Source organism: Ixodes scapularis, unplaced genomic scaffold (genome assembly GCF_016920785.2).
Source record: "Ixodes scapularis isolate PalLabHiFi unplaced genomic scaffold, ASM1692078v2 PGA_scaffold5__190_contigs__length_132052651, whole genome shotgun sequence".
NCBI lineage: Eukaryota > Metazoa > Arthropoda > Arachnida > Ixodida > Ixodidae > Ixodes > Ixodes scapularis.
Genome location: NW_024609880.1, coordinates 122,226,874 through 122,244,402, shown reverse-complemented (window position 1 = coordinate 122,244,402; position 17,529 = coordinate 122,226,874). Strand labels below are relative to the sequence as shown.

General features: G+C 44.6%; 1 pseudogene; it reads left to right on the top strand.

Annotated features, from left to right (window-relative positions):
* Positions 1 to 4,357: 4,357 nt before the first annotated feature.
* On the top strand, positions 4,358 to 16,351 carry LOC115316481 (annotated as a pseudogene).
* Positions 16,352 to 17,529: the final 1,178 nt, after the last annotated feature.

Below are 17,529 nucleotides of genomic sequence, written 5' to 3'. Positions count from 1 at the left end.
ACGAATGTTTATTTTTTTTTACGTGTCCTTCTCGCGCGTCCCGACTTCAAGCAGCAAGGAAAAAGTACTTGAAACAGACCACGACAAACAAGAGCGCTGGATCCACAAACGCCCGAGAGAAGCTACAACGGCGACGAATCTACCGATGCCGACCAAGCGATCTGCGCAGAATATAGGCCTAGCAAGCACTCCGACTCGGCGCAGCGTTGCTTCGACGGTACTTGGCCAAGACAGTCTGCCCACGACCGGCCGACGTGCTGAATGGAATATGCCCGCGCGACCCTTGTGGACCCTTCCCGTATTTTGATCGATGACCTCAATTTTAGATTAAGGGGTGAGGTCAATCAGTTCCCCTTGGTTTCCGAGGCAGTGTTTGCGAACACTGTCGTCGAAAAGGGACTCTCGTCGATTCTATCTTCTTGTTTTTTGTAATAAAAGAGCTCAAATAAACGCCGTATGGATTACCTTCGTAACACGGTATGTACACTTTGTTATTAGTTTGCCATTTTTATTCTGACAGACTGCTCGTGACTTTCGAGCTGGGAGCTACGTGCAATGCCAGCCCAACCTTCCTTCGCCGAGTGTCGCGTCAGTACCGAGTTGCAACCATAAAAGGTCGGTCCCGAAGCGCTTACCAACAGCGCGAATACAGCCCTTCCATCAAACGCGCGCGTCCGCTCCAAGTGTGAACAGGTATTTACGTTACTCTTGCCGCGCTGTTGTAATTCAAACGTATCTTTTTTAACGTCGGCTCGCTTTTGCATCTCCAAGGCCGCGAGAAACGCCGCGGCCATTTGTCTCTATCTACGTCGCTTTGCAAACGACTGACACGGGCCGTCTTTCACCAACAATGACATTTGGGTTGACTTCTAGAGTCTTCACCGGAAGACTCGCCGCACTTCTCAACAGGCATACCGGCGTATGGGACTAGTCCCATGCTGTCGCTGTAGCGCAACATATTTCATTGAATCTCGCTCAGCTGCAATGTGTCCATGGCTATCGCGGCGATGAGAGGCGCCGATTCAGAAAATACATCGGTGCCATTCAAGCCATCAGCGCAGTAAAACGTACCGGCACACCGCCAACTCGCCGCCGCTAACTGCCGCTAACGCTCCCATTTTCCTACTGCCGAAAGAACTTCTGATTCCGGAAACAAGGTACGTCACGACCGTCAAAATTACGCCGCAGCTTGTTTTGCGGTCAGTTGGAGAGCAAGAAAAAGTCCATATTTCATTATTCTTTGTGTAGAAGTTAATAAACCGAGACGAAAACGGATGCCTGTTCGGCATTCAGTGAACACTGACGGTTTAATGTAAATGTGGCAAAAGTAAAAAGGTCATTTCATGGTCCCTTTAACTCAAGTACTGTGCTAGATAATGCGTAAATAAAATAAAGCAAACAAGTGAAAATATATGCACGTCAAACTACGTATCGAATTGTCAGAAGTGTTCAAACGAGTTGGTTAGGAAACATCGCAACGTCAGGTCACATTTGTTCCAGTTCTTTGTATTCGAGTACGTTTCGGACACCGCCTAATTCCTTGAAATCTGTGATTGATGTTGGGGATAATAAAAAAAAAGGATTATAGTCCGTGTCAAGTTAAGAGTGAAATAGAAGTAGGTCTCATCTCTCTCCACTTTACCAGAGCGAACGCTGGAGAGAAAGTAGCCACCTCTCAAGCGTTCGCTCTGCTAATGTGGAACAAAAAGGGAGGAGATCCCACTTAACTCTTAACCTATCACCGACAACAAATCTCCGCTATAGGTCAAAATAAATATTGAAATATATATATAAAAATATGCGTTCCTTCTGCAGTTTTTTTTTTTTTTTTTTTCAAAATGTAATGGTTCCAGTTTCACCGGTGCAAGATGGAAGGGCGGCGTTCCTCCATTCCTCGTAAAAGGAATGCGCTCCAGGAGCGCCGTTTCGTCAACACTGGTGCAGAACAGATGGGCTCGTGGGAGAAGACAGGACAATAAAGCATTCCTTTCTGGGATGAATAAACTGCACATGGAAAGTGTTTAGCGATTCATGCTCAACAAATATCAAAATCTCATTAAATTCGCCATTTCGCAGAACAGCAATTACACTTTATTGTGTGCCGCGATCGCATCGAAAGCCAGCCTTAACAATGGGCAGACAAAAGATATCACAGGCACGGAGCAGACGTAGTCGAAGCCTCACGTGGCCAATCGAGCCGACCGTGCGGCGAGCAAACGATGAGAGCAGCGTCAGTTCGCAAGGCAGTCTGGGACTGAGTTATTTTTTAGGCGTTGCTGCTGCGCATGATGTCATGCCGGGTCGTAGGGTATAGAACACCCTTGCAACTGCAGAGATTGCAGTAATGACATTGCTGTAATGTAATTACGGTAATTAAAATACTTTTTGGAGTGATGAGTTATGTTATGAATCACTTGTCTAGACTAGTAATTTAGTAATGTAATGAATTACTTTCAGGCAGTATTTTAAAAAAAAATTACTCCTTACTTTGAAATTACATTTGTCCTAAATTAAAAAGTTCGTCTGCGAGCTTTAAAAAAAGAATATTAACATATTTTGCATGGAGAAATGGTGTGAAAGACCATCGGAGGAAATAAGCGATGGCGACCTGGGCACAAACCCTTGTACGAACAGCTGGACAGACGCACAAAGGAGGGTTGAAAAGGCGAAGGAGAAAAGCTTACGTCTAGACATCGCTGAAAGCCAGCGGCTTAAGAACACCAGGCACGACAGATTCACGGCGTCGATCCCGTCATCAGGACGATATCACACTTCGTTCATCCCTAAGCTGACAGTGCGGTGGGAGCTCAAGCTAACCAATCCAATTAAACACCTACCTTTCATCACCTGTCCCTTTCTCTGTGCGGGGGTATGAAAGAGAGCTTTGTTACGTGGCGGACGATAGACATGTGACTGCTGCAACAAATACGTAGCTTCCACCATTCATTCCTAAGCTGACTGTGCGCCTGCTTAGGGATGAACGGTTCATTGGCTACAAGGCGACGGGCACATCACCAGTGAGTTAAACATAAATTTAACACCTGAGAGGACAGGAAAATCAGATCCCCAGCCTTATACTTTCGTAAAGCAAGGTCAAACCGTAAACTTCGACCATTGTGAACAAAAGCGACCACAATATGTAGGTAATTCCTAATGCTTGCAAAACTTCAAACCGTTTCCTGAGTCCTCCAGCAAAGCAGGTGCCGCTCGCGGTATGCCTCGCTGCCTTCCCTTGGGAAGTTTATTCGGGAATAAGCCTACAGGCAGATATCGCCCACCGTTTGTTGGGAAAGTACACAATTTATAAGCTCTCGCCACTCCTCAACTAGCGACGCTTCTGCTTAACAACTATACATGCACTTTGTGTGATAATGCACGAAACCTTGAGCCCTTCGGGTGTTTGGGAAAAATGCTCCTTGAAAGGAATGACCAAGAATAGGCCCTTGGAAGAAACGTTTCACATGACGACTAAGGACCAGCTGCCATTGCCGGGCTTAAAAAGCTGACTCGGACTACAACTTATAAATCAGGAAGACAGAAACATATCACCGTTTTAGTAACCATCTTCACCGTTGAATGAACAGCGAAACCGGTGAGTCGACTGTCTTTCTGAGTGACATTTAAAGACGCTATTCATAATGTTTAACACTTATGCCGTGCGCGCCAGTAAAAAAAACTGTTGAATATGGTTCACTTTGAGGCACATAAGGTTGTTGCGGCATAAACAGGAAGATCTGAGTTTTGGTACATATAGACCAACTCAGCTCTATGACGTCACATCACGGCGTTGGCGCTGCTCTCGGTACTGCGCGTGCGCAGCGCCTCGCTTCTCCCGGATCTGGTTCCGGGGCACGCGCTGTGTGGGCAAACGAGGGCTTGCTTTGTAGACACTGAGTTGGTGTATACTGTAAATAAAATGAGCACGAATTACTACCTCAAGGTGTTCAAAAGTAATGTCAATGTAATTTCACAGCAACTTCATTACTTCTGGAAAGTAATTGTAATGTAATGCCATTACATTTAGTGTGCGGTAAATTCTAATGTAATTTAATAACATTTTTTTTTGTTTGCAGAAAAGTAATTAGTAATGTAATTTAATTAATTTTTGAAAGTAATTTGCCATCTCTGCTTGCAAGCGGGGGATTCATTCCTGACAAAATGAAAAGAGACACACCCACCTAATCCGAAAAAAATGCTGGGAGATCGTGACTTTTGTAACTGCACACAAGGGAGTGCTTCTTTTACTAACAAAAAAGAAAAACAAATTTCGATTCTTCCACAAATTACGTTATCGGTGAAGCGATATAAAGCGAATACGCCTGCCCATACTGCAACTACTTTTCAGAGGTCGTCAACAATGCTGGCCCTGAAACATTTGGTGTTCTCTCTAAGCGTTTCTGCGGCGTACGCCGACGTAGAGTTTGAAAGTTGGAAGAAACCGCCGGACAACAATCCTGACCTGAACAGAGAAAACCTTGGTGCGATGCAGGATGCGTGGAAGGTACGATTTATATTCATCGAGGACATCGATTTTCGTAACGATATTAGCCATCTTCCTGCCTATAAAGCGATTGCTGCTTCAGTCGAGATCCTCTTTATAATAGTGAGGAGATGGCTGCCGGATGACCTTGTGAATACATGTTCCCGAATAATGCCCCTGCGGAAAACAAACCTCATTGCGCAGTGAAAAAAAATTGCCGATTGCCTCAAAATGTTATAACCTGAACCGTTACTTACAATATGTTATTAATTTTTCTTTTTCACTAACGTCTTGCGTTATATTTGGACGAAATCCAAGCCTTCGAGGATGTGTAGAAGTTTTAATCTTTGGAAAGAATGCAGTTTCAGTTTGTTGGCAGCGGCTTGATATACTGGTTTCCCACGTGGCAAAACAGTAAGACGTGATGCTTATAATAAAAAAAAAAGCTGAATGAAGGTAAATCAACTCTGCCATTTGTGTTACTTAATATCAATATTGCCTTTTTGTTTGTTTCTTCGGACATTTTATGTGTATTAATGTTATTTTTACAAGCATGAATATTGGTTTTTAAGCCTTTTCGGTATTTTTTTTTTTTTTTTACGTCGAGTCTTGATTTGCCACCTTTATTCTTCTGGAGAATCAATGATGTGTTTTCACTCGTAGACTGCATGGATGAGAGTGGAGTGTGCGTTTTCACGATCTTCATCCCAATTTATTATGAACGCAAAAAAAAATATTTGATAGTCCTCTTACGTTTAGCTTAGCTTTGAGTAGAAGCGTCTTCACATTATGGATTTATCAATGCATACCCAGCTATACCTGAGAACAGCGCTTAATTGACGTAAAATAATAACAAGAAACATTTATATATATATTTCAGACAATCAGGCGTATGGCGAACCAGAGCTATTATCTCATTTATAGTAGCGGGTCGGGGACCGAAATGCATTACGAAGACATGACTTGTCTTCAAGTGCAAACAAGTGACCTCAATTACACATTGAAGAGCGCTAAATACACATCGAAATGGTACGACACGTACTCTGGAACAATGTAAGTATGTTCATTGCTTCACAATTTCCCTAGGATAGACATTTTTATTAAAATATCCAACCAGTCATTGAAGGGTTCGTTGCCTTTTCAAAAACCGATAAGCACCCACGAGCTTCGCTGTAGCACGATCGCGTGCTTGAATTAATTTAATTTTAACCAATAATTTGGTATATATTCTATTTCGAACTGTATACCGAGGCTTAACTATACACCGACACGCGGGCTTGACGTCACGGAGCTGCGGCGGCGCTGCGATCGCGCCGGAGCCGGGGGGTGTGGGCAAAAGCGCGCACGTTTCGCATGGGCGTCATAGCATTTCAGCATGCGGCGAAGCTGTGTTGCCGTTAATTGCACCGAAATGTGCAAGAAAAGCGGCGGAGTGAGTTTCCACAAGTTCCCGGGAGACTCTGAAGGACATAGAAGGTAGATAATATCCGTGGATCGAAAAGAATCGCCTCGCGCGAACGACCGTTTGTGCGGCAAACACTATTCTTGAAGGCAAGTGCGGCTTCCATTTCAATCTCCGTCCCGACGCTTGCTTATGCGCAGGGAAACCGCTGTCTGATCGAGACCACCCGGATTTTGTTCCCACGGTGTTCGCGCACAACGCACCCGGGCAGCCCCCCCAAGCGCTCGTCGGAGGCTCGATGCGGCCGTGCTACCGAGCAGAAGGGGATCGACGACAGAACGGCACTGTTGGCGGCGTTACCAAAAAAAAAGTAACGAAATACGTTACTCGTTACTTGCAAATCAAAGGTACGCGTTACTGAGCTACGTTATCTAAAAATAAAAGGACGCGTTGCCGCTACCGATAACAAATAAGGCACGTTACTTCTGCGTTACTTTTTTAAATTATTATGTAACATATTTTACGGTTTTGACGATACAGGTCATATATCAAGAAACATTATGTTCATGCAGAAACTGAACATAATTACTTTAGCTCTTTTCACGGTTTCACCTAAATACATACGAGAAAAAACGCAAAGAAAAACATGGCTTGACGCCCAAAACACGGAAACAATTGAAGGGTAATTTCTTTAAGACTTGGGAAGTAGTAACGACTAACGTAACTACGTTACTTGAAATAGTAACGGAAGTACGTTACCCGTTACTGTGCCGAAAACGCAACGAGTAGGTTACTACGTTACTGAAAAAAGTAACGCGTTCCTGGTAATGCCGTTACTTGTAACCTGCTACCGCCAAGACTGCAGAACGGACAAACTTTACTGGTTGTAATGCCTTGTGGTCATGAGGGTATGAAAAATATCATACCTTGACTTGAAGACGCTCTGTGTATTTAATCAATTAATGAATACACACACTTCCGCAGACCCACAGTCTGCCGATCCCGCCGGCAGTGCGGAAACCGACTCAATGTAATCGTAGACCTCGAGAGACTTGTACGCCTGCACCGTGTCGGCCGTGAACTGGCTTGGCGAAAAAACTAAATAAACGACGACCTGAGCCGTCGACTTCCGTGGCAGCAACCTTACGTCGGAAGTCCAGCAGGCCTTGTTTACGGCGTACGGATCCTCGTAGGCAACGCTGTCCACGCACAGTTTGTTTCGATACCGCTACCGTTCGGGCTCGGGCAACGACCTCAAATAGTCGGGCATAGCATACGACATACGTTATGAGGAAATACGACGCACAAATAAAGATACAAGCGTCCCTACAACGTTAACAACGAGCGCACGCCATAGAGCGCAATGGCGAAAACACGGACAGCCGGGCTGCTTTTGCCCACATAGCTACCGCGCATGCGCGGCCTTCCGGCCGTGTTGGTAAACAGAGCCGCTCCGCGTGTCGGTCTATAGGATGAATGCAGAAGTTCGAAAAGTCCTCTCATAACCAAGATAGGATCATTATTATATTAGAATAGTTACAGCGTCTGAGCGGCGCATATGCACTTGCGCGCAGCATATATAGCTGCGCCATTGTAAATAAACATGGCAAAAATACATTTCAACACTATTGTATAGGCTGCGAGAACACGCAAATTGTTATTTTATGCGGACAGATTAAAAAACATGAAGCAAACATCGCTTATACAAAAATGAAAAAAAAGGAAATGAGGCTTTCTCGCAACACCAAAACTGTATGGAAGCTTCGCAAATGGAGTCAAGAAAGGCTGACAAGATATGTTTTAACAAAACCTGTATCAAATACGATCTTCGGGACATTTTCAACACCTTGCATTGTCTCTAACGAAGAAAGAATAAAAAGTATGCAGATGAATGAATCGTACTAAATCATTTATTAGTAAGTTTATTACATGTGATTGTGCTCGATTATTTTCTCTTTAGAGACCATTAGATGAAAGCGAGCCGTGATATATTCAAGCGTGGCCTTTGAGTCCCGCAAATGTTGTTATTATGTTTCTAAAGCTCCCAAACAAGAAATCATGCATGCATGTACACGTGGCGAGACAAAGAGTGAGAGAACCTCTGGAGGACCACAAGCGCGTGCCACGTCCCAGCAATTTTCGTACCGCGTTCCACACGGCGGCATATGCTTCCAGAACACTCCGGTTTGCCTTCAACTCCGTTCGGTGCACCCATAGAACAAATAGGAAACGTCGAAAAGACAAGGCGATGTGGTGGAGTAGCACACTTGAAAGGGTAATTGTGAGACTCAAACCTCGAAGCACGACGCCGTCAGAGATCTTGTCTTTTGGGCGGCTATGTAGCGATTGTATCATCCGCTCAGTACGGTTCATTTTATCTACATATTTTCGACATATGATTTTCGTATGCTCTTCAATTACGCAATACGTATATGACACAGGTCACTTTATTGTAACACCACAGTAAGTATGTGTCTCGATTCTGAATCGCCTTATACAACGTGGAAGTTCGTCTGTTTCTTGCATGCCTCGTACGTTTGTTTGCTCCCGAAACCCGCACAAGTGATTTTGTTTCTTCCCAACATCGGGCAATGTTGCCTTTTGATTGGCATGCTCCTCTATTGTTCCGCTGTGTCAGCGACGCATTTTGGAACACAATTTGCTCCCCGCATTACGTCGATATGTCTGACTCGGCGCAAGCGAGAGAAAACGCGCTTTCTTTTCCTGGAATTGTCCGATTCCGCTGTGTAAACGCAAAAACAAAAACAACAACGCATTATTTGCCGATCTGTAGCCGGGTGTCGCAGGTATGGGAGTGACGGTGTCCCGTCATTGGGAGCACAGATAAGTCAACAAAACCAGTCCCCATCCGCTGCTAAAATTGGCGTCATTCCCTTGGTGAAGATTTTTGAGTCGATCGCAAGCCGCAACCTTCGGCGATGCTCTACCTTAAACATTGGGGAATCGCAGAGGGTGCGCTCGGTTTCCAACCTAACGGGAGACAAGGTGCTACTACAAGTGACGTCACTGAAAATACGGGGTGAGAGTTGAGGTGTGCAGCGACCTTGGATTTTTTTTTATTAAATAAAAATGAGCGCACTCAAAGTAAAAGGGTTTGGTGTTCTTCGTTCCATAGGTGTCACTAATTCTTGCAGTTAACTGACCAAATCCCGAAAATCATTGCACCCCTTCTTTCAGGTGTATAATCCGCGCATACTGAAAGCATGAATGTTACCATACTCATGAGGCAGCGAAAATAAAAGAAAATTTGTTTCACTAAGGCAAGATCAAAATACGGTTAAAAGACACCCACCGTTCTGTGTAAAAAGACCAAAAAGGGCCATTTACTGAATGTGAAGATAGACATAGGTTGCCGGCTCCCACTGGGAGCTGGCAAGAATTTACAAGAACGATCTTACAAATAATCATCTTTATGTGAACCAGTCTTATTTGTCCTTTCTCGAATATAGCGTTTTCGCATACCTGGCACATTCATAGTTGCAAGCATATACAAACCTTTAAGGGCTAAGAATTTTGTGTTTGTAGCATAGTTTAGAAAAACAGTTTCTCCGTTCTAATTCACATGTCTGTGTCTAGTTAATTTTATATGGTATTGAAGAATAATAATGGAGCTGGTGCAGATATTTATACCACGTGTTGTTGGTCAACCATTTCAAAGTTGCGACGAGTCACTCGTTGTAGATGAGTAATTTAGACAGTGCATTACAACCGCTAGACTGGTGTTTTAGCGTGCACGCACTAGGGATACATGACCGCACGCCGGTACGCTGCTCATTCAGATTGAAACGGGCAGGGGTGACCTAGGATCCCTGGGCTCTGCAGCGCGAGCTTTCGCTCCACGTGCTCCGAGCTGGTGTCCACTCGGCCACCGATCCCCCCTTGGATAGTATTAGCGCCGAGATGTTTCGGTGGCTCCCTCTTATGGTTTCCCTCCGTGACGTCACGACTGGGATTTGCCTCGCCGTGACGTCACCAGTTGTTATTCTAGCTACTTACCATCGGGTGCGACGACGAGTTCGATGGTGCGTTTAGAAAGCACAGTGGAAGCTAGGAGTCATCGCAATCCGAAACTAACACCGTCAAAGTTGACATTCTGACCGTGCTCATATACCCATGGTTTGGCCAATCGTGGAAAGCTGACCAGAGCGACACTTTTGGCCGCGCACATCGCTCTCTATTATAGTAGGCTGGATCGCGGACCGCGGCCTCGGCAGCTGGGGCCGAGTGTCGCTATCGGCGGCCGTTGATTGACACCAGCCAATGCATGAGAGTCAATGGGAGGAACGAGAAAAAGTGCAGTTTCCTCCGTTTTTAAGCCGTTGTCGGCACTGAAACTTTTTGGATGCCTTTCGATAAACCCGTCAAATAGCTTGCGTACAAACATTAAAACTGACGGCCCTCCCAGTTCTTATAAATAAATATTTTATGGTCGAGGGTGACTACACTGTAATGCAGCTCAATGAGGCGAGAGTTACCTAGAGTTAACGCGGATTCGGTGGCGGTTTCGTTGAGTTCGGTTTAGCAGACGACAAGCTCGAAGGCTTTGCTACGCGGAATTCGCTCACTCCCGGAAAGCCGCTATCGTGATAGAACTTCTTTGTCATTCATCAACTTCTGAGCTTCCCTAAAGACGGTCTTATTGACGGCAAGTTCCTTTGTTCACTCCACTACGAGAGCAAACTTGCCAGTTCAGCCGTAGGTGCTCCGGTACGTTTGATTTTTTTAATCGGCGTTCGACAAATACCGATTCGATCTTCAAACTCCCGACATAAGGATCGCAGCACACCATAAAATATTCGCCTTCGAGCACAGCGTACATGCTTCAATATTCTTACTTTTGTGCGTTTCTTCCATTGACTTGCGTGTATTGCCTGGTGTCAAGCAATGGCCGCCGGTGGCGACACCGACGGGCTCCCGATCCGCGATCCAGCCTACTAAAATAGAGATCAGTGGCTAAAATACAACGTTCTTTTTTTTCTTTTTTCTTTATAATGAAAAACAATTTTAATGTCAGGTTTAATTTAATTTCCCTACGGAAAGATAAAAAAAGATTAAACTTGAGAAACCTTTCTTTTTCCCTTGCCCGTATTTGACACACAGAAGAAATTCAGTTTAAGCCCTTTTGATAGGTTCAGTTCACATATTTGAAAATGAGCAAACTGTTAAATATTTTTTTTTCAAGTTAGGCGTTTGAACCGAGAACGAGTCAAGTCTATCACATACTGATTTATGAATTTGAGATAGGCTAAATTGACAATGGTTAGAAGATATCTTACTATGGCCTTAAAACAAAAAGCGTGAAAGATAATAGACAGTTTTAGTGGATCGTACGCTATAGCTTTGCGTACGCAAGAAACTTGCGGGTCGTGAGCGCGCATGCGCAGAACGCAGTAGGAGAGCTAGCATATTGCGTACGCACGCAACGCTGGGGATCTTGCGTTGCGGGCTCGCAGGCTTTGCAGGAACCTCTCGAGAGATCTCAAGCCCAACGAGAGCGCTAGTTTCAAGATGGCGGTTACCTCGACTGGCGCAGCAAGGACGACGTGGTGTTCTCGAAGTTCAGTGTGACGTTAAATTGCGTGGTGCTCTGCTCGGCAATTCTTTCCGGGACCTACCGCGGTCGAATCAGATCGCCGTGCAGCTGAAGGATTGCACAGTGAAAATTTTCACCGCTCGCAGTGCACGTCAACGCTGCGATCTGCTCAACGCTAAGCCTCTTCGTACAGTTCATAGCCGACGGACTAACGATTCTTCAAGAAACCGCCGAAGTGGTCGCTATGCACCGCACATCATTAGGTCATGGATTTCATTGCGCGACAGCATTGATGAAAGGTGAAGTTTCCCCCAAACGATTGTCTGAGGCTCCGTGATCGAATTTGGCTGCGCACTCGTACTCTTAGCCTCCCGATACCCCGCAGAAAAGCGCGCTTGACGAGGCAGCTGCGGCTTGGTTTAATTTGAAATAAAACATAAGACACGTTATCGTTTTCAAAATTTCTTTTGAGAAGCATGGAAATGAGAAGCACGCGGAACGCTACGGCACGCGCAAATCTAACCAAGATCACGCGAGGTGTTCACTCGGAAACGTAACGCACAATTGAATTCGGTTTGAGCAGGTCGTTTTTGGCGTACGCTATACTGTTGCGTACTGCGTACGTAAGAGCCAGCAACGCTATACTAAAACTGTCTAATGTTAGTTAATGTTTAAGAAACGTTGTTATTTTTTGAAAATTTATACCGAGCGTCCTTCATAGCCGACGTAAACTTCGCGCGTTACACTTTCGCACGCCTCCTCCTTTCCTATACCCTCTCAACTTTCTACCTCGCCCCAACTTGGCTCCGCTCGCAGCTTACGAGAGGTGAGCGCTAAGAGGATTATCTTCCCTGCAGAAAACTCGAGGTTGTACGTCGGACTCTAAGTGTGAACAAGATTTGTACACGTAGTGATTTTTCCCATCTTGTGCTACAGGAACTCAAAAACAGAATTTGTTCAAGCTGTAAAACAAAAGGATTATAATATTGAAAATAATATGCATGTGGGTACGTACCTTATAATTTCTTGTAGTAATAATTAACGCCAACATCGTCATCGCACGATTTCTGGCAAGTGTTGTGCGCGAACCAGTTGTCGCCGGGAGGAGAACCGTGAATGCAGCAAATATTTATGAATTCATTATTCACAGTTCAATTGCCAGGTTGTCAACGGGCCATCCGTCGACTAACAATGCTGTTCTTGAGCTTCTATGTGCTCTCCAGTGATTTACTTAACCCTTCGCATGTGTTTCATGCTAGAGCAGCGTGCAAGTTCCTTTATTTTTTTTATATATTTGAGTACTGAGTGCGACTATGGTTTTGATGTGGTTTACTACAGTGTCATGTTTGTTTGAATAACTTCTGTGGACGCACAGGGGTTAATATTAGCTTAAATAGACGCCGTTAAGCTATTTTGTATCCAACATTTGGCGATACACATAAACCGGTGCAAACTTACCAGGAATACGAAGTCGCTGATAATATGCAAGTGGCGCTCGATACTAAAATGTTTCCATTCAAACTATAATTCTGGTTTATTGTGTAACATATTGTTCCTCATGTAGACGAGTAAATTAAAACGATTGAACGTATTTTTGGTATATATAGTGTTGTTTTCGTTTTTAAAATATGCGCATGTTTAGTTGTATACAACCCTTGAAATAGTTACCCTTTTCCTCATTTTTGTTAGATCGTACTTTATGATATATTATGAAATTATTATCCAAGGTTTTATTATAAACAATCGATAAAATGCAACTATATTATGTACCTTTCACACTTATCTATCATTAACCTGAAGCAACTAAATGTTCTCAGATTACCTAAACCGTAGCCTCCTCTATACCTACAAAACCTGGCAGTTCGATGGCGGAGCCATAGCGTGCCCCTTCGCAGATTTGAAACGCGAGGATCTGGTAGCACAGAGCGTTTCTCCGGGGGTCTGGTATTCAGCACACACCTTTGCAGCGGGGAGGACCCGAAACATGTTCTTAAAACCAGAAGAGAAAAGAAGCGGTAGCCCGAGGGACGCGAGAAGCTCGAGCGGACATTCCATCGCTCGGGACAAGTGTGTTTCGGCGTCTCGCCGCAGCGGGGCGCCCGCTACACGACTCTTGTCTACCGCTCTCCCTTTTTCTTTTTGGCGCCCGCGTCACGTGACAATGTGCCAGGTTTTGTCAATGCAAAGGAGGCTACGACTAAACTTACAAGCTTTTCTTTTTCCTAATAACGTCGCAGCGCGGCAATTGAAAACAATAAAATGGCGTATCTTAGCTGGTAAAGATTTGCGTGTAACAGCCTAATATAATTCGTTCGCGGGCGCTTGATGTGCGCGCTGCGGTGCTGGTATTTGTTCTTAATTACAGTTAGTTCCTTTTAATCTTTCCTTGTGGTCGCAAGACTTACATATTGTGCTCGGTTTGTTTCTCTTGCTTGAAGACTCCCCCAATTCAAAGCCAAGGCCTAGTTCATAAGTAACTTTTGAAAAACGCGGGAAAGCTGGCGCTCTTCCCTTAATTTGAGACGTACCATGATTGACGTAGGTGCTTGTTCAGCGAGAGCATGTTTCGAAACCGCGATCTCTTGTTACCCTGTAAGTTGAAGTGTAAGCGGGTTATAGATTACTGTTTATTTCTTAGATACTTCTTGTAATTATTTCAATTTCTACGTAGTTTTTGTGTGGGTTATGGGAAACAGAAAGTATATAATATTAAAACCTGGAGTAAGCTATTAGAAATATGGGGGAAACAGTAGAAAAACGAGTGGCAGTTGCTTGCAATGGTATCAACTTCCAATGCCGGGATATGAGGAAAATGCCCAAACAAGAAGGTAGGCCATTCAAGACGGTCAGAAGGTTACGCGCAAATACTATATAGAAAACCTTTTCCTTTCGTTTTTATTCGGGGCGTGAACGTGGAAAACTTCCGCCACCAACATCCATGAACCAGAAAGCTCAATGGCGTCTTCACCTGGCTACATTGTGGGCATTCGACGGCCTTTGTCGAAAGGCTCTGTTATGGTCCAACGTTGAGCGAAGCGAACGCAGCGTAGCGCAGAACGCGCGCGCTTGATTGGCCGGCGAGCAGAACTCGATATCTACGACCAATCAGTATCTTTGGCGCTGCGCTACGCTGCGCTACGCTGCGTTACGCTGCGCTACGCCGCGCTTGCTACACTCAACGTCGGATCATACCAGAACCTTAAATGATCAGCGCATACACTATTTTCAAAAAGTTCACCCCAGCAGCACTGGCCGTCACCATTTTTCGGGCACAAAGCGTGTGATTTAATCCGAGTTTTTGCCGACAGCTGACGCAGGACTCGTCTTTAAGATGAGCTCAGTGCACGTGCTCAAACAGCGGCAAAGTCAGATAGTTGACCCAGCAGCTTTTGGTGCGGACACTTTTAACCCTTTCCCTACCGTGAACGACCTGAGTTCGTCCACACTCTCTGTACCGCTCCCCCCGAAGACGAGCTGGGCTCGTCCACGTTGATCCGGGCTCCAACACGCTATACCATGGATGATGGACGAACTGGGCTAGTCCACGTGTTTCTAGTGAGCTTTCCCGTGGATAGATGGCGCTTCACGGAAATAAAAACGAGACGGCTGAGCACTCGATGCTCTACTGTAAAGGGCTTCACCCCATGCCTACCGAAGACAACATAGATTTAATAAAGTTAATGGATTTTAAATATAGCGGAGGAAGGGTGGATTTCAAGACTGCAGAGATTACCAAGCAAAGATTAAGTGAATGGTGGCAGAAAGCGAGAGAAAACTAAATAATTTCTTATTAACTGATGGCAAGGGGATTTTATAGCCTCACTTTTTTTGCAGTGCGGAGTGAATATCGATTTCACATTTAAACATTCAAGTTTAAATGGTAAAACAAAATGGCAAGGTGGCGAAAATTTTTGAATTAGCAGAAAATTGTTCTAACGCAGGCAACAGGGGATTTAAAAATTACGACGTCAACTTCTGGTCGCTGCGTTCGTGGCGACGATCTTGCTTCAAAATTGGGGCGAAAACGAAGATATTGTGACGTTTCTTAAGATTCAGAAGACGAGGAAATGAACCTTTCATCGAACAGCGAGAGCAATGCAACTGGGTTATTGGATTTGAGCTCAGACGACTCCGATTTCGAGGAGGACATCGTGTCGGAGTGTCGGCATGGACTAGAATCAATGTAAAAAATCCCCCGCCAGCCCCTCCACGTTTTCCGTTCACGTTTCGTGCAATGTGATGTGAACTGTCTGTAGTACAGCTACGCCCAGCTTGAAGGTTCGTGTGCAAGGTAATGTGAACTGCTTGCGGTAATGCACTGAAGCAAACCTTTGGACCCTTTTTTTTTCTTCAGTGTGATAAATATGATAAATATTTTGGCATTTGTTTTTGGCCTTTGTATTCAATATTAAATTTATAGGGCCCATAAAAATTCGGTATTTTCAGATCGTTTTTCTTTTTCAAAAGTTGTTGCGGTAGGCAAAGGGTTAAACGGGTTATATTATCCGCGGATACAAACTTATTTCCTGTCGTCTTTATTTGTTTTGTCTAATTGCTGACGTTGTTTATTGTTGACTGCAATTATAGCTGTTTGCGGCATTTTTTTTTTAATTACTATTTACTGTGCAATTTTGGGTGTTAACGCTACACGCCAAGTCCTGACTCAAACCCGATCCGTGCGTATGGTGTCGAGCTCACAACGTGCCATTTAATTAAAAAAATTATCTTCTATTTTTTTTTCCAGGCCAGCCTAAGCGTGAAGCCACATCACCAAATGGAAGTTGCTACGATCTCACGTTCGACTTCTTCTGCGATGGAGGCTGCATCATATTTCATAATGAATGTTGGCAAAAAGCCTTCATTGATTATTCAGAAAAATACGTGCTATTCAGCAATCCCTTTTGTCATATACTAAGATCACTACAAAATGATCAGGACTCTGAATGTGGGTATAATGAAATGATTTCTCCTACAGTGGCAACATATTAAGAACATTTTCTAGGCGCAAAATAAAAGTAATGGAATTTAAATATATGCAAGATATTCAACATCTTGGTTTAAAACAGCGCGACCAAAAACAAGAAAAAAGTATACATCAGACAAAAAACAGCGCTGTCTTCTCTCTCGTTTTTCTTTGTCCTTGTTTTGTCCGGCTGTTTTAAACCAAGATGCTCGTCAACCAGATAGCCCAAACATGCCTTTTAGGATTATACTCAAAGTCGTTTCAGTCTTAATACCAACTCAAACACTTTTCCAGTCACGTGCCGTCCAGAAACCGACAACTAATCGTTCAATGATTGCGAAAATCACCCGAAGTTCGAGACAAAATCATTCGAGCAAAGGGCGATAAGTGTAAAACGTTTACTGCGCCTTAACCCCAACAGAGACATAAAAAAGGATAGACACATGGGTTGCACTGACGTCACATCGCATACCTTAGACCACCATGTAAGAGGAGGAGAGGTGAGCTGCTTTTGTATGAATTTTAAGTGACGGGTTATTAATCTTCTATAACCTTCTGGGAGGAAAATAGCGACGCCTGTGCAAATCCGGGAGGCACAAAAGAGGATCCTGATAAGAGGGGAGCCCCCTCTTCTCCTCTTCTCTGGTGGTTATCGGAGCGCTGTTTGAATGACGTCACGTGGAACCCATGTGTACAAGTAGCCTCTTCAGAATCAACTGACACGAATGAGGCGAGAGCCCAGTTTCATGCAAGCTAAAGGCAATAAACCTTTCCAGCGCTTATCACCCAGACTAAAATTGCCGAGTCACTGGGATGTGGGCGCATGCGCGCAGCCTGATATTCCACATGAGAAAGCAACTGCGCATGCTCAAAACGCGTTCCACAGACCAGAAGACAAGGATGGCAGCGCGCAGAAGGTGACTGTTGGAAGGACCTACCCAAGCGGCACGGATTTTGGCCAAGCAATGGCCAATGTCTGGCGATGGTCTTTTGGCCAGTGGACAGAGAGTGGCCATTAATTGGCCAATGCTTTGCCGATGGCTGATGGCCAGTGACCATTGGCGAAGGGCCAGATAAAGGCCAGTCACCGGCAAGTCTCTGGCCATTGTTTGGCCACTTGGCCAAGGACC